This window comes from Psittacula echo (assembly GCF_963264785.1).
Source record: "Psittacula echo genome assembly, chromosome: 4".
NCBI lineage: Eukaryota > Metazoa > Chordata > Aves > Psittaciformes > Psittacidae > Psittacula > Psittacula echo.
In genome coordinates, this window is record NC_137738.1 from 10,561,360 (window position 1) to 10,582,163 (window position 20,804).

A 20,804-nucleotide genomic window follows, 5' to 3' on the forward strand; every position below is an offset into this window, starting at 1 on the left:
TGCAATATTCAACAGAGGAGAGCTTCTGCCACAAAATTGCTCAGTTATACCAACTTGCATGCCTGAAGTGCCTGCAGCTGTATTGAAGGACTCTGTAGTCAACCAGCAGCCTGTTTGTCAGAAGCCCTGAGCACCCATTATTGTTTTTGCCTTCAGTAAGAGCTAAATGTTTCTAAGATAAAGTGAAGGAAGTCAGACTATGGGAACTAAGAGCCATGGTCAGCATGTAGGGATGCCACACACCCTGCTCATTCTACCAGCCAGTGCACAAGCCTTGAGTGACTCTGCAGCTCGCTGCCTGCAGATGCAAACCTTTGGGATCTTGGTTCAGCATGCCCTCACTGTGTCCTGGCTGCATGCTTCAGCTGCAGACGTGTTGATTGTGGTGGCCAAAGGCTTCTGTCTTAAGGGGTTTTGGTAGAGAAGTCTGTGATGTTTTTCCCAGTCACGATAGGTTTTCCCGGCACAGTCGACCTGCTTTGTCACCTTCTTGTATGGTCGCGTGCATTGGGTGAGCTTGGCATAAAGTGCATTTTCAGAGTGTTTTTTCTACAGCTGTGCTTTTCTCTTCCAGTGGTAGGGTATCATAGCCCTTCACCCCTCTGCCATGAGCTCTGCCTTCTGCAGTCTGGTCCTTGCCTAATCAAGGGAGACAGCTTTCCTGTTGTTACTGTTGAAGCTGCAATAAATAGCATATCCATTTCTCCATTTATCTGCTTTTTGAAACCCAGCCCGTAATGCCAGCAATAATTACTCTATTTCTATATTTAGAGATCATCAGCACCTCATGAATATCAAATTGTACTGTTATTATCTCTGTACAATATGGGCCAGTCTCCTATCAGTGTAAACATTTATAACAGTGATTATCGGTAGGACTGCAAGAGATCCCAAAATAGACAAGGCTGAACAGAAGTCTGCCATTATTTGTTTACTGGGAAGGCAGGGGCAGAGCCAAAAAGTTGACTGAAGGTCTGATAGCACAGAGCCCATCTACCGCTGGTGTGGGAAGGCTGGTGCACAGGGATCTCTACCTGGTGGGACCATTAGGGGCAAGTGTGGAAAGCCCTTTGAGCCCAAGCAGCATCTTAAATCCTTGGCATAGACATCGTGCCCCACAAGCAAGTTCCTTCGTATGCTTCCTTAGGGTTTGTTTTTAGTCTCTTCCCTTGTCTGTGAGAAGCTGATGTTTAAAGCTCTAGTCCGACTGGTTTGGCAAATCATGGAAACTTAATTTCCAAATTATGGATTCAACTAATTTTACTGTCAGCATTACCTGGCAAAGGGGAAATGGTTAACGTCCCTTCTGTGCCAGAGAACAGTGGCATCTGAAGGCGTTTGGCCACCCCTCCACGGCAGTGCCTGCTGTTGGCTTGAAATGAAACTGTGCTCTGAGCCCAGGCAAATGGCAGGATGCAGAGACAGGAGGGCAGTGGAAGACTGCTGGGCATGGGAGAATGCCAATGGGTTTCTGCACTCGTTTGAGGGGTTTTTTGCTTTGATGGATGCGCCGCATTGCACTGAGAAGGGCTAACCTAAACCTCTGTCAAACAGTTGAAGCTCAGTGGATCTGGCTGCCTCCTAAGAGACCTTTGCCACCTTCTGGATCTCCAGCTGAGGAGGCTCCCAAGGGACAGTCACTCCCCATCACCATCTTTCAGAGCTGTCAGGATGCTTCAGCAGCTCAGCTCTTGGCATGGCTTTCCAACCTGCCCCTGTGTGTGGTCCTGGACACATATGTGGTTTTCCATCCAGATTGGTATCTCCTCACCACAAAGGATTATTGTCATTAATAATGGCAATGCTTAATCGAGTTACCTGTTTCTTTACTTTTCCTTGGAATTATTGCTCTGGAGTGTTTACTTGGTAGCTCTGTTCCCACCTGGGCATGACTAGGCAGAGCCACCTCCTGGCAGGATGCTAAGCACCCAGTACTTACCTTTGCACAAATATTTGCTTGCTATAAGCAGTGTGTCCCCAGTCTGCAGGCTGGGAGCACAGGGTTACCTCTCAGTACCTAACTTTTTCCACCCAAAAGGATATATCTATGCTTCATAATAACTGTTTTGTATATAAAGTGGGGGTGCCAAAGTACGGGCAAATGAAAATAGTGGTTCATCACTAGACCATACAACTCAGGGGTGGGCAGGTGAGCTGCTTGGAGACAGGGCTGATGGTTCTGAGGGACACCAGGAAAATGGTAAAGCCTTGTGAGCGCAGTTGATGCAGTGAAATTGCAGGTCCTGTGTTTTGCTCCAAGACACAGGCACATGCACACCCAAACCCACCCTTTAGTTTCCAGCTCAAAACACTTTAGTAACACCAAAGCCAGGCCCCAGCATCATATTTTCTGCTCCAGATAGAAAAAAGCTAGTAAACAAAGCTGGCTTCTTATCAATTCCTCATCCATGAAAGTGCTGTAATACACCCACCCAACAGTTTCTGTTCTAGCTAATTTCTAGAATCAGCTCTCTTTTCAGAGAAACCTCTGCTAGAAGAGGACATGACTAAGCAAGAGGAAGCTCAACTACAGAAAAATGTGAGTGAAACAGAAAATAATCACCGAGTAAACTAGTGCTTGTCTGTTCAGTGGGAAACAGATTCTAGATCATTCCTTGCAGCTTTGAGACTTCACTGGCTCTAGCACAGCTGGACTGGAGAGGCAAACAATGTACAGACCAGGGGCTCCAGGGCTGTACATGGCACCTAGCTCTCTTCTCTTGCACGAGGAGATGTGTCCTTCCGACAAGAGAGCTTTTGTACGCATGTTTATGCTATGAGAAAGCTGTCTATGTTTGGTTTGGAAAGGCTACGCTTGCTTAACAAAACCTGAATTTATCCCTGTAATCCTTCCCTGCATCTCCGTGGCCAGATTGGAGCAGCTTGTGGAAAAAATTCCTGTCTATTTTCAGAAATAGATAAAAGCATTCAGATTACAGAGTGCAAATCTCAGCTCGAAATGGCTGGAAAAATCCATTCAGCGCCACTGTCGCTGACCCCAGCGACCTCTCCAAGTAATGAATTTCAGTCGCCTCTGCCTCCTTCTCCTCCTGCTGCCGCTGCCGGAACCGCCCGCAACTGCAGAATGTCAGCCTGTGTCCCGCTGTTTATCCCCTGGGGAGCTGGGAGGGAGGCGTTATGTAAAAGAGTGGAGTTTGTGGAAATTGTGATTGATCTCGCTGCTCAAGACCATTGTGGGATCTTTTTAGGCTGGTGCTCATTCTGGCAGAGAGCTGGTGCACCAAGGATGAAGGGCTTTTTGCCATAGAAATGAAATGCCAGGAATTTGCCTCGTTGCCCACAGTCACCTCAGGGCTCTGCTCACTGCTGTACCTGGAGATGAGTACAGTGTCGTCCTCTCCACCACTGGGAGATCCCGAAGCAAATGGGCCTTTAGCATCATTTATTAGTTCATGAGAATGAAGATTCGATGAAGGAGATTACTGCTCATTTAGAGGGATTGTGTGCTTTAGGTAGCCCCTGAGACTTGATGAATTCCTGCTCATGGTGGATTAGACGCCCTGTTAGCAAGGAAAATATTAAACACAACTGCAGCAAGTTTACATATCACTCATATTTTGCTTATGGATTACAGGGTTAGTCTTTGTAATTAATCCCAAGGAAGAACGCATCCAGATGGACTGCAGCTTTTGAAAGATTAATGTTAATGGGATTTCTTTTTTTAATTTAAAACTCTGTTCTCCTTTCTGTGATGTTCAGAGCAGACCTGAGACGCTGATAAATTTGTGCCCAGCTCATCAAAGTGTCTTAACAGCAATCCTGTGGTCCTCCCTTGGGGTTCACCCATCTGATGATCACTGAGCTTGTGGCTCCTTTGACAAAACTGGGCTGAATCCTGGGAGGTTCTGAGCAACCTGATTTAGACCTGAGGGTGGTTAAGATGTCTTTCCTTCTGTTTCAGGATGATAAGCAGTATACAAAAATCTAAAGGAGTTCTGTGTGGCAAAATGTGATGTTGGAGAGATCGCGTGCTCTGATGATGAGTACGTGGTTCAGGATGATAGCACTTCTGGTGTTGCTGTCAGCCCTGCTAACCAGCAAGGAATGAACTCGCTTCACAATGAAACTTATACCTACTTTGCAACAGTGATGAGAGGCTTAATTTTCATGTATTTAGTGTGGATAGAGAGGAACATAGAACTGAGCACACTGCTAGTGAAATACGTGAACAGGAACAAAGTATAGTAGCACCAAATGACTAAACCAGTGGATATTTGATTTTTAAGTTACTTGAAAATACTTTGAGATTTTTGATTTAAATACTTCAGCAAGGCATCAAGAATGATATAAGCATAAATTATGCATCTATTGTTTGTGTATATTCAGAGCTGGGTTTATACCTGTGTACATACCTCTGTGTGTGTGCTTTCATGTCTGTGGTTTGATTATCCAAACACAGCTCAGCTGAACATAGAAGTGAAGGAAAGGGGGATCTGTGTGTGTATATATATATACACACACATATATACATCTTGTACATTGAGTGTAAGTGCCAAAATACACTGGAAAGCACAACACATGTATTATACTCTGCCTACTAGTCTAATGCTAAGATCAGAATTCATTTCATCCCACTGCCTCATTTTTAAGGCCTAGAGAAATACTCATAGTAGCCAAAATAATCTGACTCTTGAGCTCATTTCAGTATTTTCCATGTTTTTCAACCAGCTGTCAGATGAAACCTTCAGCATTTGTAAATGGTTGTTGAAACTTAAAAAAATGCTAGAATCTCACCATTTAAAAACATGCAAAATTGCTCTTCTTTTAAGTTATTATAAGCATTTTTCATCATCTCTAACAAAGCCTATATTGTTATTGAAAATAGTATACTTGAAGCAAAGTGTATAACTTCAGTACTTCAGATAATGGTACACCAACAAGGATACCACAGGAAAGACCGTTATGGCCTATAAAGGTTAATTAATTTAAATCCTCTGAAAGTAGTCAGGAAGGGATACATATTGATTCAAGGTTCCTGGATCTGCATATGTGGAATAGAATCTGAATACATAAACCTAAACTATATCTATATATGAAAATGAAGTCGTTCATTAGTAAATGGAACCAAATTGCAGGTTGTAACAAATTTATTTTAAATATCAGAAGATTTGGAGGTGTTCCCATTGTGATTGTGAGCCTGAGAACTACAACAGTGCATTCCTCAAGTAAAAACCTGACCTGTTCAGAGAAAATGTGGAAACCCAGAAAAAGATTCAACTCTGACCCATTTGGAAGATAAAATAAGCCTGTGATATCCTGTTTGCTCACCAGGGAGTCATACTTATCATTGAATTGCTACAGCTAGCCAGAATACAGGTAGTTATATATGCTGTATGATCCAAGTCCGTAAAATTGTTCTCATCTGTTGACTTCAGCAGAGATGAATGAAAGAAATTAATAGGACTGCTGTGATCCAGGCTCTTCCTGCAATGTGTAATGAGCCCAGGAATATCTCCTGTGTGCATCATTCCTGTCCATTCCAGGAGTTCCCAGGGCATTGTGCAAACCCTACAGCAGAGATATCACCATAACTACAGCTGCCAAGTCGCCCCACTGTCTGGGGCCAACTGATGATTGCTCAGCAGGGAACAGCTACATGGTACAGGTAACTTGTATCCATTCGGTTGGGGACCCTCTGGTAAAAAGGGGGGAAAATAGGGAAAAAAAGAGAAAAGAACAGAACTAAGATGAAACATTTCAGGACGGATGGGGAAGATGAGTCCTGTTCCTCACTGAAACTGTCCAGACTCTCTTACCTCTGTCCACGTCACACGATGTGTTTGGACAGCTAGGTGAATGGCTGGATGTGTTATCCAAACACTGAGTAATGCCTGTCATCACTTTGCTGTGACACTGACCAGTCAACATGGTTTCCCCTGGGCATCAGCCATGTGATGGAGGCAGAGGAGAGCGAATCTGCCTGGATAATGCCCATGTTTCATGTTGCCTCTTTGCTGCTGTTTGGATTATCTCTGTCTTTTCCATGTAGTCTTCTTCTTCAGTCCTTACTCCTGCCTGTTGCTTCTTGCTCTGGAGTCAAGGCCATGTGTTGTTTTAATGGGGGATTTCACAATAGGAGAAAGCATCTCCCTTTTCTTCTGGAGAAGGTAGGTTTAAAGGGCCTCCTCAAAAGGGTTCTCTTAGGTTTTCTTGATTACGTTTCTAGGTTCAAGATGAGCACAAAGTTTAAATTAGGCAAAAGGCTGTAATATGTAAAACCTGGAAAGCATCCAAACCTCCCACACTTACTATTTTCCACATACACCTTCCCAAAAAACTCCACAGCCTCATCTCTAAGATTAATGCTTAGTTTCAAACTTCGTTGTGTGTGGCAAAGAATCCAGCCTAAAGCTAACTGAATTAGTACCCAGCCCTTGGGTATTTCAGTAATCTCCAAACAGGCCCAGTAAGGCAGAATGGAGGGGGAGAGCAATAGATTTTGTAATTGAAAGGCTGTCTGTCTCCTAAGGTTGACTAAATGAGTTAAATTATCTAGGCTTTTCAGATTGAAGATTAGCATTTACATCTTCAGGCCCAAATTATTTATAAGCAGTTGCAAATGATGACACACATGTAGAAATACCTCTCATGGTAAATACTGCCTTGGGCACAGACTAGTCAGCACGAAGCAGCAGCCTCCATATAGTTTGGAATTACAGTACTGGGCAGAGCAGGTTACAACAATGCAACAGGAGAGGTGACCTTCTTCCTTCTGAACTGGGATGATGCAGCCTCCCAGTCAAGCACAACCGATCAGACAGAACAGTTTTGGAAACCACATTTATCCTTTCCAGCCTTAAGGAGTCTTGTGCTCAGGACATACTGATGTGGACACCTGACTTGTATGACAGTGTCTTGAAGAAAGCAGCATCACAGTTACACAGGAAAGTGGTCTGTCCCTTGCATACCTGGGCTGCTTTAACAACATGCCATAAAGGGGTCTAGAATAGTGCTTCTTTCTCAACCTCTGCCTGTAGGCTGTACCAGGAGGCAAGAGTGCGGTAAGAGTAACCGCAGTGCAAGAGGGTACACCACACTCCAACACCAATTTGCTGATAACTGGACATGGGTTGATGGCACTCTGTTGCCTACAGTCCTGCCTTGCAGCTCCATACTACATGGCTGATTCATTCAAAGGGTAGTATGGAGCATCACCAGGTCTTTGGGTGATTGTGCAGAAAAGCTGAGGGCTCTTCTATCCATAGTACCAGTAGCAAAGTTGGGGTTCTCCATTGCTGCCTTGCCTAGGACTGGTCACTGATCCTGACCCCAGGTGGGGTGCTGGAGCCACAGGGACTATTTTCACTAGAGGGAAGTGGACCTCTGCCAGCAGATCTGAAAAAGAGGGGTCTTTTGCTCATTATTTGGATGTATATTGCCATTGCTGGGTTTGCCTGCCTTTATGACTGTGTTCCCTCTTGCCTAATAAAGATCCAGGAATGCAATTGAGTGGTGGAAATCCATCTCTTTAAGAGCTCTCGGGGAGGATATTTTAGTTTTCTCAGGTTTCTAAGTGGAGATTGGAATTTAGTCCTTTATCAAGAGGGGCCATGGGTATATTAAATCCAGGCGTTTTCCTCTACTGTTAACCACCTGGCAGAAAGGTTACACTAATTACATCAGATGTATTTTCTCAGATTTTCCTGTTTCTATTATAAGCATGAGGCTTATGTCAGAGGAACCAGTCTGACGGCTGAGAAATGCAACCTCTCTTATCCATGTCTCACTTCCCATATTAACCAGGTGACAGAGAGACCTTCATGGAAGGGAAGGTGTGGAGATAGAAATAGGCTGGTTAAGGGAGATGAGCACAGAGCCCCAGGTCCGTATGCACAGGGCAATGAGCTGACAGGCAGTGTGTCAGCAGTGTGCAAGACTGTGGCTTGGACTTTGGCTTAGTAGGAGCAATGAAAGTAAATTTTATGCTGTGCAAATGGCTCTCCACCTTCTTCCTAATGCCCAGCAGACATTTTTAGGGGTTGCCATTGTGAGAATGATGGGAATGGTGGAGTAGATGTTGGCTTGGTCCAGAGTGGGAGGAAGAGAAATGAACAAGAGGTGGGAAAGGCCATGTTTATGATACTGAAGATGAGCCTTCATATCCTCCAACAAACCTGTGCCCTTCTATCGAATGCCACACTGTGGCTAGCCATCATCTCAAGCCCTGCAGTATGACTCACAGGAACTGGAGTATTTGGCCATTTATTACTTATGTAGTACTCAGTACTTTTTTGCTAAGGATGCGGCAAATCTTGGACATGTTAAGCTGTGGGCCAGGCTTTGGTGGAAACTTACGGTGCTTGGATTTTCCTGGAAAGCAGCGTTAATTATCTCTATCCAAAACCAGATTGCCCAGAAGTGAGAGTGGCAAAGCCAGGTTTTGGTAGGAAAGAAAACCATTGTCATTCTTGAAAGAGAGAAGCCCAGTAAAAACTCACTATTAAAAAGGGAGAAAAGTAAAACATGATTTAACCTTGTTCTTTCAAGATGAGACTCAGGCATAAAACCGCATTGTGGGTTAAAACTTTTACGTTTAAAGACAGATCTTCAGACATGCTCCCACCAGATGCTTTGGTAGATTGGAAATGAGCACCAGGGAAGAAATACAGTATTTTCTTTACATGATGCAACAAGATGTTGTATTTCCTGGCCACATGTAAAATGAATTTACAACAGAAACATGCCAGAAATGCCTGAGGGTAACGCTAGCCATAGCGGAACACTGAGTCTTTCTTTTTTTTTCTCCAGCTTTTAATAATGGGACTGAATGTCATTTTTTAAAACAACCCCAGGACGGGTGGCTGGAGAGGGAGATCAAGGGTCCATATTTCATAAGGCACATCAGGAAAAGGTTATTGTGTGATCAGATCTCATATGCACATACGTCCTCTGTCACACATGCTAAGATAACTCTCGAGGTTATTTGTTGCAACAGACCCCTACGGTGATGACAATTTGAAATTAATATTATTACTATGAATAATTGTATTGTTTTCTCTGATCCTAGTTATTCTTGTTTTCTGCTAATACGTGCATGTCGATGCTGTTAATTGCTGGCGTGACTGTAAACATTTCACATGATTTGCAGCGGGTAGGTTTAACGTCCTCCAAGCAAAAGAGAAAAATACACTTTGACTCTTTTTGGCCTTGAAACTATGCAGCTGATTTGCAAAATATTTAAGCATGGGGCTATCTGATCTCTGTTAAGGTCATTGTAACCTATAAGAACACTCCCACTGATTTCATTAGGCTTGATGTTACACTGAAAGGACCAGAGCAGTCAGAGCTGCCTATTAGTACAAAGAATGGAGAAGAGGGATAACCAATCTTGTAATGCATGTACAATAGTAAATTGACCTGCACTGAGTCCTGCACGTCTCAGAGGACTGAATGTCAGTGCTGAGCAGTAGGTGATGAAAATCCATATGGCAAGAAGGGTGGATTCAGGTGCTGATTACAATAGCGCAAAACCTCCCTTTCAGCATAAGCAATGCTTTACACTTTATGGAGGGAACAGGAGAAAACACCACTGGGGAGTACGTTGAGAGACCTGGAAGATCTTAATGCCATAGTTAGGGCTTTTTGCCTTAGTGTCAGCTCCTCCACACTGATGCACATATGCTTTATGCTTTCCTAACCACAATGCTATCCGAAGCCTCCATCTTGGTTAACATTTCATCATTCACACTCCGGGAATTATCATTTCCTCTAGACATGCTGACAAAGCTCATTGTTTATTGCTCACAGCATGTCAGAACTGCTGGTTTTGCTTCGGACTGCAAGATGTTTGGAAAGCCACATGCTTTTTCTGAAGGCGGTTCCATCCCCTCTGTGCCAGCCTCAGCTGCTGTGTTTGCTTACGCCCAGAATGCCGGATCCTGTCCACAATGAGAAAGAGCAGAGGAGAATGTCAGCTCAAGACTGACCAAACAGCACTGGTTTTCATGTAATCATGGCCAAATTCTTCCTGGCAGTCACTTGTACAGCCTTCCCAAACCAACGGGTAAACCCACGGATAACAGTGAGCCAGGGAGGGTGTTCTGGAGACGCTCATCATGCTGTTCCCCATACCCAGGGGAGATTACAGCTCTTTCTGGCAGCAGTATTGCCCATGGATGGATTATAACAGGGGAGGAGACCATGCACCACCCCTTCTGGAAAAGGAAGTGATCTTCAGCAATGGCTCTCTGCTCTAGGTCTCCCTGTCCAGAAATGGGGGCAATATCTAGCTGCTCACTGACCTGTTACAACACTGCAATCACGAACAGTTGCTAAATGTTGCAGTTGGAGAAATGCAGATCATTATTTATTAGGTACTGCATTTCATGTGACAGGACATACACCATCCGATGGATGGTTACATCTGGCTGAACAGTTAAGCCTTCATTTCAGTCCAGGAGGAGCGAGAGCTGAGTTTTTGGTGGAGGCTCCATTTCTGTCTTACAGGGAAAGTCCTGAACCACATAATCTGATCTCCCCAGCTAAAACTTCTCCTGGACGACCTGTCCTGCTCAAAGCAGTCCTGCAGGCAGGAGAGAGGATACATGGCACAGGAGCTGCCCAGGGTTCCTGCACATGAACTGAAGCCACCCAAATGCAGGCAGTGGGGGCAATTGGGCAGGTGTATGTGATGAGTGGAGGAAGAGCAGCTGGAATGGACCAAGCTATAAGTCCAGCACAGCATCGGCCAGGGGCTGACTTCAGCACATAACAGTTCATGGCCAGAGATGAGCGGGGCGATGGCAGCACTCATTGTTACATGGTGCAGACGTGCTCAAAGGCACAGGGCACATCCTTCAACAGGATGTAGGTCCCTCTGTATCCAGTGATTGCTCACAAGGTTGGGTTGCTTCCCCCATGGTAACCCCAAAGGGGCTATTCCAGCCCAGGAAGATAGGAAGGAGAGGTGGTGGGTTTGTTACCACTGGGAAATCAGAGTGTGTTTCAAACAGTTTTGGGGAGTGCAGAAAACTCCTGAGGGTCACTGGCACTGATGACAAACAGCAGCTTGACCACAAGCCCATAGGCAGGTATGTGTTACTGGGAGCGCTGTCTTTCCTCTCTCCCCACCAGCACCTCACTCTGTCTCACTTTGCTATGTTGGCCTTACAAGCCTCTGCAGATGTGACCTGTCTCTTGGAGCTTGTTATCCCACATTGTATTTGCATCACACTGGGTCTGTCCAGGTGATTAAACAAAAGGCATCTTTTTATTATTGTTGTTGTTTTTACTGTGCAATTGCTATGTCCTTTATTAGGGCTTTGCTTTTCCTGTGAGGAATAATCTCTGGAAACTTGGACAGGATTCTTTGGCTCACACTAGAAAAGGTAATAAAATCCTGGGAACCCAAAATGCTTCTCTGTTGTTTTCACCAAGCATCTCTTCCCATCTTGAAAAATGTGTTTCTGTGTTCTCATTTGTTTCCTAATTAAAGGAAAATTTCTTCCTAACCTGCCAGCTTTCCTCCTGTCCAGCAGACCTGCGCATTTGAAAGGCTGTGACCACGTGTTTAGAGGGCTCACAGGCCTTAATTCTGTTCCCCACCACACTTCTGACTCTCCCCACAGTTACAAGGAATCCACTTATTTTCTCATTGCTCTGGGTTCTTGGTCTGCCACCTTATATAATATTTAGTTACTTTTTCAAAACATTTTAAATCTCCATAGGAATGCATTATAAAAGTGCATTAGTATTATTACTATTCTCCATTGTGTAACTTTGAGAAGTAGCTTATGTAAGGCTGGCTCCTCTATCCTGTCTCTCCAACCCACATCCATTGTCCCAGTGCTGCTGCTTCCTCCTCCCATGACAGCAATAATTAAGCTCTGGTTTCCCAGTACCTCCCTAAGGCTCCTACCCAGACCTTGGGGAATAATCATCCAGTCCTCTCTACATCAGTCCAGAGACTGGGAGCTTTGGATTCGAAGATCCTGCTGTTTCTCTCTGCACCTCTGTTGAACACGCCTGCATTAAAGTCCTACTCTATGTTTTCAGAGGCTCCGGAGTTACTTGTATGATCTCAAAGCCCTTTTTTCTGGCATCTCTAAAGTACCCAATCAACAACAAAATTAGGTATTTCCTTACAACTATGACATGAGTTGTACTGGAGTGCATTTGTAACCTTTTACCCCCACACTCTCTCAGACTTTCACAAACCAAGTATAGTAGGATCAGAAGAGCAGTCAGGCAGTAACCTAAAGTAGAATGTATTCAGATAGTACGGTGGGAAGACTGAAGCTCCCGATAAGAATGGCATAGCTGAATGCTGATGTGCTACTGACTGTGATCTGCTTTCTCTGCCACAGCATTTTTCTTTTTAGTAGGCATTATTTTTTTGTTCCTTTCATTTTCTGTCATGCCAAAGCACCTATTTTCAGTGAGATAAAAGCCTGTCAAAACACTAGGTACTTGAACTAACAACGCCATGTAGGGGTTTTCAGTAAACAGGATGGTGACAAGAATCCAAAGGCTGCAAGCCAGTGACACTCCTCCATGCTCTTTCTCCTCTTTCTCTTCCTCCTTTCCTGAAGGATATTGGTCCACATCCTTACCATTTTATGTGAAACAGCTGCCAGGTTTCATGCCAGAGATGACTGCATTTCAGAGACAAGCAAATGTACTGCTGTATTGCTGCCAGTTACTGATCTCATGTACATTAGCTTTGGTTTCCCAAACGGCTCCGTTGGACTTCAGTGGGTGCAGTTCCAGCCTGACCCCAGTGGAAAAGAGATCTGAGCCCATTCCGCTGTTTTTTGGCATTCAAAAAATGTAAAGTATGTATTTTATAACGATGTACCTGTACATTCTGCCATCCTGTTAACTCGTGCCTCACACAGGCATTCTCTCTCTCTCGTAGCCAATTATTTAGACCGGAACTGGTGACTAATAGGAGCAATTTGTAGGAAACATGCTGTTCCCAAGTGACCAACAGCAAATTGCTAATGACTGGCATTAGAATGACCGTTCTCCAAAAAGGAGTAGTTGAAAGCCCACTGTGCACAGCACTGATCACATTTAACAGCAAAACAACCCTCCCTCATACTGGCACCTGCCATTTTTCCTGGCGCCTTCTTTTGCTGGTACATCTGCAAGAGCAATTACATTGAAATGCAACAACCATGTATTTGTTTACACAAACATGAGATGTGATTTAAAACACTTCAGTAATGTGACCTTCTAAACTTGATGGACAAAATATTAAAGCCCCAAATGCACTATAGGGAGCAATTCTGCACTGCTCAGGAGGTGGATCATAAGGCTTAATAGATCGTTTCCATCTCTGAAATTTCTGAGTTGTGATGAATGGAATTTGTTAGTATTTGAAACAGGAGAGGGGCACGTTTAAAAAGACTGGAAAGGACTGCAGTGTAAAATCTTTGCACTATAAAAAAGGCAGCCCTGGCTTTATTGCCCCTGTGGGGAGTCTCCCGTGAACCAAACAGCAACTAAATCAAATAAACATTTCTGAATTAAATCCATCTTCTCTTTAGCTTTGGGGAGTTAAAAAACCCCAGTAATTTACTGAATTGCCTTTCACAGTTATACCTGCAGATGCCTTTTGAATTTGATAGCAAAAACATTTAAACTCATAGTGTTTCCCAAATCAGCTAAATCCATTATATCACCTGTGCCAGTTACTATATTTGTAGGGCAGTAAACAGTGGCCCTTATTGTTTGCTGTTCATGGGGCTGTGCATAAGAATGAGCTTAGTCTGTCTCCAGAGATATACACCTACCTTACTGGCACGAGAAATATTATACCAGCTTAAATCAGTGCAAGCTTTCCATGCTGTCACTGCCTCCCCTGTTTTGATATAATCTCTTCTCACTGCTGTGCTGATACTCTTTGAGTCAAGGCCCCTTCTCTACTTCTGCTGTTTAAGAAAAGTAATTTAAAAAGTGCAGCTTAGGCATGTTATGAACAGTTAGCAGATTTCCACACCTAGGAAGGTATGTGGGCTCGGATATCTGCTTTTCTTTGCAAGCAGATGGGGAGGTGAAAATCCTTATGTGGGTTTGTCATATCCTTATCTCAAACCCTCCAGAAAAGTACGAAAGTGAAGGTGAGAAGGTGAATGATCCAGACATCAAGTAACTCAGCTCTTCTCGCAGGCAGTGAAATTTGCTTAGAAAACCCAGGAGAGAAGAAAAATCTGGGTAGATACGGAGCACTGCAGTTTCAGCAAATGAGATATATGAGGTGTGTCAGGACAGAGCATGGGATTAGGGCAGAGCCAGCCTAAAGGGTTTTAGGAGAATACACTGTAGAAGCTCTGATGAAGGTATCTGCACTGCTCTCTGGGGTGGAGGTCTATGGGGAAAGCATCAACAGCTCCTACCTCTTGCATTTATTATGATCCCTTCTCATCTTTCCCTTTATTTCACACAGTCCTCTTCTTTCCACTCTTTCAGTAACATCTCTGGGGTTAATTCTTCAGTTGTTTACATGTCATAGGACCATTAGGAAATCATTTAACACGTTCTGATGTGATTTAAGAGGTGGAAGTAGCCATGTGAACAGCAGGCTCTTGGCAGACCCGTAGTGGCTTGTGGGTCACAATTTGAAAACCTTTTGATGCAAGCACTGCCCAGGCCAATTAGCAACAAGAGCTCCTAGAGAGTCTCCTCATTCAAGTGACTGAGGCTTTTGCTAGGAGCAGGAGAACATGAGTTTTCTTTCTGCTGTTTTTTGGCAGCTCTAGGGAGGCGTAACTGGCTGCTTAAAGATATTTTCCATATTGCTTATCTTTTCTCTCCTTCTGAGTGCCACATGGTCTGTCATTTCTCTCAGCTCAGATATAGGCCCCAGGGGGACTTAGTCCATGAGTAAAACACAGAATTAAGCAACAGTGATTAAAACTAAAAAGTTTTAGGCATACTGCTGTAGTTAATGACACACTGATTTCAAGTGCTTTCCCCTCCTCTCTGTCTCCCCTCTCTTATGAGCTCCATAATGCCACTTGTCATCCAGGTGAGCTATGCCAACAGAGGATGGATGGAAGGGTTCCACTGCACAGCATATCACTAGAAACATTTTGTAAAGCCTACCCCAGCTATAGCCAAACCCCTCCCTTTTCCTGTTCCTACAAGATCTGTTAGTACAGCATGCCAGAGGAGCAAGAACTAAATTCGTGCCCCCACTGAGCAAACATTATTGTTTCTTTTGGCAGCTGGTACTCACTGGCCAACCTGCACCTACTGCTTCTTGCTTTGAGGGGCTGTCATCCGTGGTATGGGGAGAAGACAAAATTAATGCAATAGGGACACAGACGAGGGATACAAGGAGCAAGTCTATTGGCAATCAGGCCTTGCTGTTTCCAGTCTTCCCACAGAAATGGTTTTGTGGCTAAGTTAAATCTATATTGTTTTATTTTAAACATGTCCAAAGCTTGACTACAGCTTGAAATGGCATTATTGGTGTGGAGGTAAAGCCAGTACCTTGATGTTATTTCAACAAAGCCTTCTGAAATGCATACATTTCCAGTCAGCTGGATTCTTCCTTTTTTGCTGAATAGTGAACATTCTTTTCTTTCCCTCACTGTTGTCTTTGGCTGTAGAAATTGTACTTTCCACTTTCACAAAAACTGTAGGGGCATTATGAATGCCTGTATTTTTCTTGAGCAGACCTTTTGCTTTCTAACAAGACGGTTACACTATCTCACCTCAAGCAAGTTCAGCGTTAAGTGTTGTAAAGCACAAGGTGCTTATCTACTTTGCCTGTGTAGCTGCAACTGAAAATGAAATTCTCCTTTGTATTTTCTAATAGCGTGCCATGGAGAATGGTTGAAAAGATGTCATGTTCTTCTCCAGTCGGCTGCATGGCGACGTGATAGACAAAATGATTTCTCTACAAACAGTACAAAATTGCTTTGGGCTCCTCAAGGAAAACAAGAACACAATTACTCGTTGTTATCTGCCTTAGCAAATTGTTTTCTCCACAGTTACAAGTAAAATCGCTTAACTGGAAGCTTGTATAGCCAGGTATTGGTATTGTAAGGAGAGCTGGATAGCATTTCACATTTTCTACTCAAATTACAAACTTTGATTACTATCTCCTGTCATCACTCTCAGCAAGAAGGAAGTGTCATTATTCCTACTACACTGATAGGGAGAGGGAAGTGATTTTTCCAGGGTCACCATGGAAATGGCATAGGGTGGACTGCAGTAAGATTCAGGCTCATGTTTTGCTGCTCAGCGATACAGAATGCCAAAGCTCCTTACTTAGCTACAAAATCTTCAAGATTTTATGAAGCCATTTTAACATGGATTTCTTCCATACAGAGAGCTTCAACCTGAGACAATTGGCCACATGCATTTTTCCTTTTATCAAACTAATGAAAAGAACAGTGACTTCCCTGCATTGCGAATACCAGAAGCCACACATAGACGACTGCAGTTTCCCCTCTCTCACCTTCCTATACAACAGCAGTAGAATAATGTGGGACAGCTTTCCATTTAGCATTCCAGGGTTGCACCAGGAGGCCTGTATTGCAGGTGCCATCACTGCAGATGCCCTGATTCTGTTCAGACTTTTGAGGTTGCCCAGGAGCTTGGCCACAAGTCAATAGCTGACAGCCCAAGACATGTGTTCCCCTCGGAGGCAGTCTGCCTGTGTTATTTCTTTCACCCTAAGGTGTTGTGCTTAGCTACTTTAAATTCTGAGGTTTGCCTTCCTCTTCTCCTTGTTTTCAGTGAGGATTCATTTCACCTAGCTTTAACTGTCTGACCAGTAAGAGCACTACCAAAGTCAGCCATTTCAGCTCCCTGTGTGCTGAGCTGTCTTAGACATCCATTTAGGATGGAGTGGTCATTTTTGGAGCTGCCTAGATGGGGGAACCTCAATAACTAAGTCTGACCAAATGCAGGTTTTATAGTTAGCACAAGCCAGGTAAGCTGAATCACTGGGCAAACAGCCTCCTGACACAAGACAGTAGTTGTCTTCATTGCTTCGGCTAAGTGATTTTGAAGGCTTTAGGATGCTATTAGGACTTTTACTGAAGACCTTGTCCATACCAATATTGAGGTTGCAAGGTCTTTGAACTTTGTACAAGTCTCTTCCACTGCTTGTCCAATATCTATTTGGGATTTCTCTTGCTGCAGCAGGGAACCAGTGCCTCTCATCTGTTTGCTGTGCCCCTTTGCCAAGAATCTGGCTCCAATTCTCAATAATGTCTCACCAGTGGAAGACAACAGCTGAGTCCCCCCATAGCCTCTACTTCTCCAGTCTGAATGAACAAATTAGATCCCTCAGTAAGGGTTGACAATGGAATTCCAAACACTTTTTTATGACTTTTAGGGTGAGATTCCCTGAGTGCTAATTTGCTGGTTTTAATTTCATTTATTTCATTTATTTATTTATTTAAAATTTCAAGCATTGACAAAATTGATGAATGATTCTCAGCTCTGAAAAGGTACTTATTAAGACAATGAATTCTCCCTGGATGATGGTAGGCACTTCAGAAGAGCTGGTGATGTCCTCAAAACTAACTGCAGTAGAAAAGAGGGATCCCACCAGGGACAAATATCCCTAAACGGGTGGGGGATCAAGGTCTGCACTGGTGTTTGTATTTCGCAGGACATGTTCGTCTGTGCATGTTAAATGCTAGTGGGGTCAGAAAGAGCCTGGGTCACTTTGGTCCTAATCCAGCAACTCTGGGCAGCAGGGCATGGGCTCACTTTGCTTTCACACATGCATAAAACTTCACTTAAAACCTCCTGGCATTTTCCTTCTTGGAACCCAGGCAGTGGCAATCATAGAATCATAGAATAGTTAGGGTTGGAAAGGACCTTAAGATCATCCAGTTCCAACCCCCCTGCCATGGGCAGGGACACCTCACACTAAACCCTGTCACCCAAGGCTCTGTCCAGCCTGGCCTTGAACACCCCCATGGATGGAGCATTCACAACTTCCTGGGCAACCCATTCCAGTGCCTCACCACCCTAACAGTAAAGAATTTCTTCCTTATATCCAATCTAAACTTCCCCTGTTTAAGTTTGAACCCGTTACCCCTTGTCCTGTCACTACAGTCCCTGATGAATAGTCCAACCCCAGCATCCTTGTAAGCCCCCTTCAGATACTGGAAGGCTGCTGTGAGGTCTCCACGCAGCCTTCTCTTCTCCAGGCTGAACAGCCCCAACTTTCTCAGCCTGTCTTCATACGGCACGTTCCAGTGTGGCACAGGACCTGCTTCTGCTGCCTCCATGGCTCTTCCGAGCACCAGGGCTGTTACCCAGCGCCGGGGCGGGCATGGAAGGAGGTGTAGGGGTGTGTGTGGTAGCTGCTGGCCCTTTAAGAGAGGCCAGGGCAAGAAGCGGTGCCATGGCAACAGCTTGACAGCCGTGACCGGAAGTGATTGGCGGGTTAGAGGTCGCCGGTGGCAGCGGGAACATGGCGGCTGCCCTGGCGACGCTGCGTGCTGGCGGCGGCGCGGCCACGCTTCCTCGGGCGGTCGCCCCCTGAGCGGACGGGGTCCGAGCCGAGCTTCTTCTCGCCGCGGTGCTGTCCCGTGTGAGGTGAGAGCGGGTGGGCTTGGGCGCTCTGTTGCAGGCGGCAGGCCGGGGTCGCGGCCCTGGCCCTTCGCCGCTGGCCCGACCTTGCCGGTTTGTTCTGGCCTCTCTCACCCGCCTCCCGTCTCTCCGCAGGCATGGTCGGCGCGGTGTAGCAGGGCTGGGAGCCGCAGCGATGCCAGAGGAGGAGCCGCGAGAGGAGAGCGCTTAAGCCGGCCTGAGGATACGTTCAGTGTGTGTGAAGCGTGTATGTTACCAACAGTGGGGGTTTGATGCTGCTGCTTCTGTTGTACCTAGGGTAACGAATGGAGGCTTGTTCTAATCTTTTCTTTAGTATCACTCCATTTGGGAAGAGTAGAGCCTCTTGTTCGGACTTGCACATGCACCAAAGTCAGTTTTTGCCCTCTGTAGCTGTGTAGTTTTCCGTGTTCGTTGTGTGTGTTACCACTTCTCCCATCCATGTTGTGTAGGCTGCTTTCTCAGCTGGGGTTGCCCTCTGGCAAAGCTAAACTTTGACCTGAATGCTGTCTTGTGTAAGAAGCACAGTGTGAGTGTCAGAACAAGGCATGTAACTGGCACAACCAGGCTGTTCAGAGCATAACTGGCTGCAAAAAGCTGCAGACTGAAAAAAGAATGCTAGAATTAAACTGTGTGTGCAGCTTCACATTTTGTCCTTATGTGAATTGATTGTGATATAGGACTTGCTTGTCACTAGATTCCTCTTTTAATCTTTAGTTATGCCAGTGGATGGAATGGATTATGCTTGCATGATGGGAAGTTTGCTTATTGATTACTACAACTTGCTGTATCTCACTCCATATTAGCTTGTTTTGAAGATACCACCCACTCTCTGCTTTTGGACCCACAGCAATATTTTAATGTTTCTCAAGCACAAACTTATTTCACTGAAACACAGATTAGCAGATGGTCACCACCATCACCCCCCTTCTTCTTACTTTACTAATGAGGAAACTAGGATTAAAACAAAAGGAGAAAAGCCAAAGTATGTCTTAAATTGAACACAAAAATCTGAAGCAAGTTGTTGGACTTTGTAATCAGATTTTATAGTATGATGTACTATTCTGAACATGAAGCTTTTGTGGCAGCTGTAATCCCTGGCTCCTCTGCAAATCAAGGTACAGTTTAACAGTGTGAATAGTTTGGTCAGTGTACAGGCTGCAGCTGAAGAGTGTGGTCTCACTCCTTCACCATGCTTACACATGGTTATGGGTTACTGCTACTCTCTTTGTAGTGGATTAATGGTTGGATGATTTCAGGGACAGTTGATCTAACAGGTTTATGGGAATGGCTCTCTGTCAGATGGAAGTTATTTCAGTGAGTGCTCTGATATGAATGAGAGCTGTCTCTTCTTCTGCACTAGTGTAAACCAGCTGTGGGTTAAGTATAATGTGAAACTGTACCTTGAGAAACCAAAACTCATATTGGCCATTCAGAAAATCAGGGCTACATAGAAAACTTCTGAAAAGTTTGGATTTTAAAAGGAGAAGAAAAAAAAAATAAAAGCCAGCTATGTGTAGGGAGCATGTGGTAAGAGTGAAGGGAGTATAAGCCTGTGAAGGAACCTTCCCATCTTTCCAGAGTATTTTCTCCACTCACTTCATGGCACAGAGCTTCTGTGCTGAAAAATGGAAGTCTCCCAAAGCCTTATTTAGACTTCAGGGGCTGGTCCACCATGTGTACTCAGTGAGGCAGCAATCTTGAAAGGAAAATAATACTGCATTACAGTAGGATACCTTACTGTAAAAACCCAGCTGAAGTTGTGTGATGAAACCTTGATTCTGGTGTGTTCCTCAGTCTTGATGAGTTTTGCTTTCTTGGAGTATCCTCACCTCCTCACAAAAACAATCTGAAAAGAAAATTGGAAGGGGTTTTAGCAGCGTAGGGCTACTTGATCCAGCGGATCTTTTATGCAATTGCTCAGGTGGCAGCCTGTTGTGGTTCATCTGTTCCTGCAGAGTCTCTACTTCTTCAGCAGCTATTTTTAATAATGCCAGGCTGGATTCTTAATCACCTGAACTGTCTCAGGTGCAAATCCTCTTGTCCTTCTGCTCGCTTTGTATTTAATTCTGTACAGGACTTCTTACTGTACAGTTTCTATTTCTTAATTTTTGTTCAGACAGTCTCGTTTATGTCCTTCCTTACCTGTCACTTGTCTTGTCCTTCCCTGTGCTGCTGCTCCACATGCCCGCCATCTCTGCTTTGCTGAAACACACCTTTTCCTTTTCTTGGCTGCTTCTTCCATCTTCTTGGGACAT

The 20,804-nt window shown here is 44.5% G+C and overlaps 1 protein-coding gene across 3 annotated transcripts in view; it reads left to right on the forward strand.

Moving 5' to 3' along the window:
• Positions 1-18,394: 18,394 nt before the first annotated feature.
• The window catches only part of LCLAT1 (lysocardiolipin acyltransferase 1), a 126,886-nt gene continuing 124,476 nt past the window's right edge, over positions 18,395-20,804 (forward strand). For all 3 annotated transcript variants that reach the window (XM_080614531.1, XM_080614532.1, XM_080614534.1), the window contains exons 1-2: positions 18,395-18,534; positions 18,664-18,775. The gene's annotated coding sequence lies outside the window, so the exon portion shown is untranslated. The remainder of the gene's footprint in view (positions 18,535-18,663; positions 18,776-20,804) is intronic.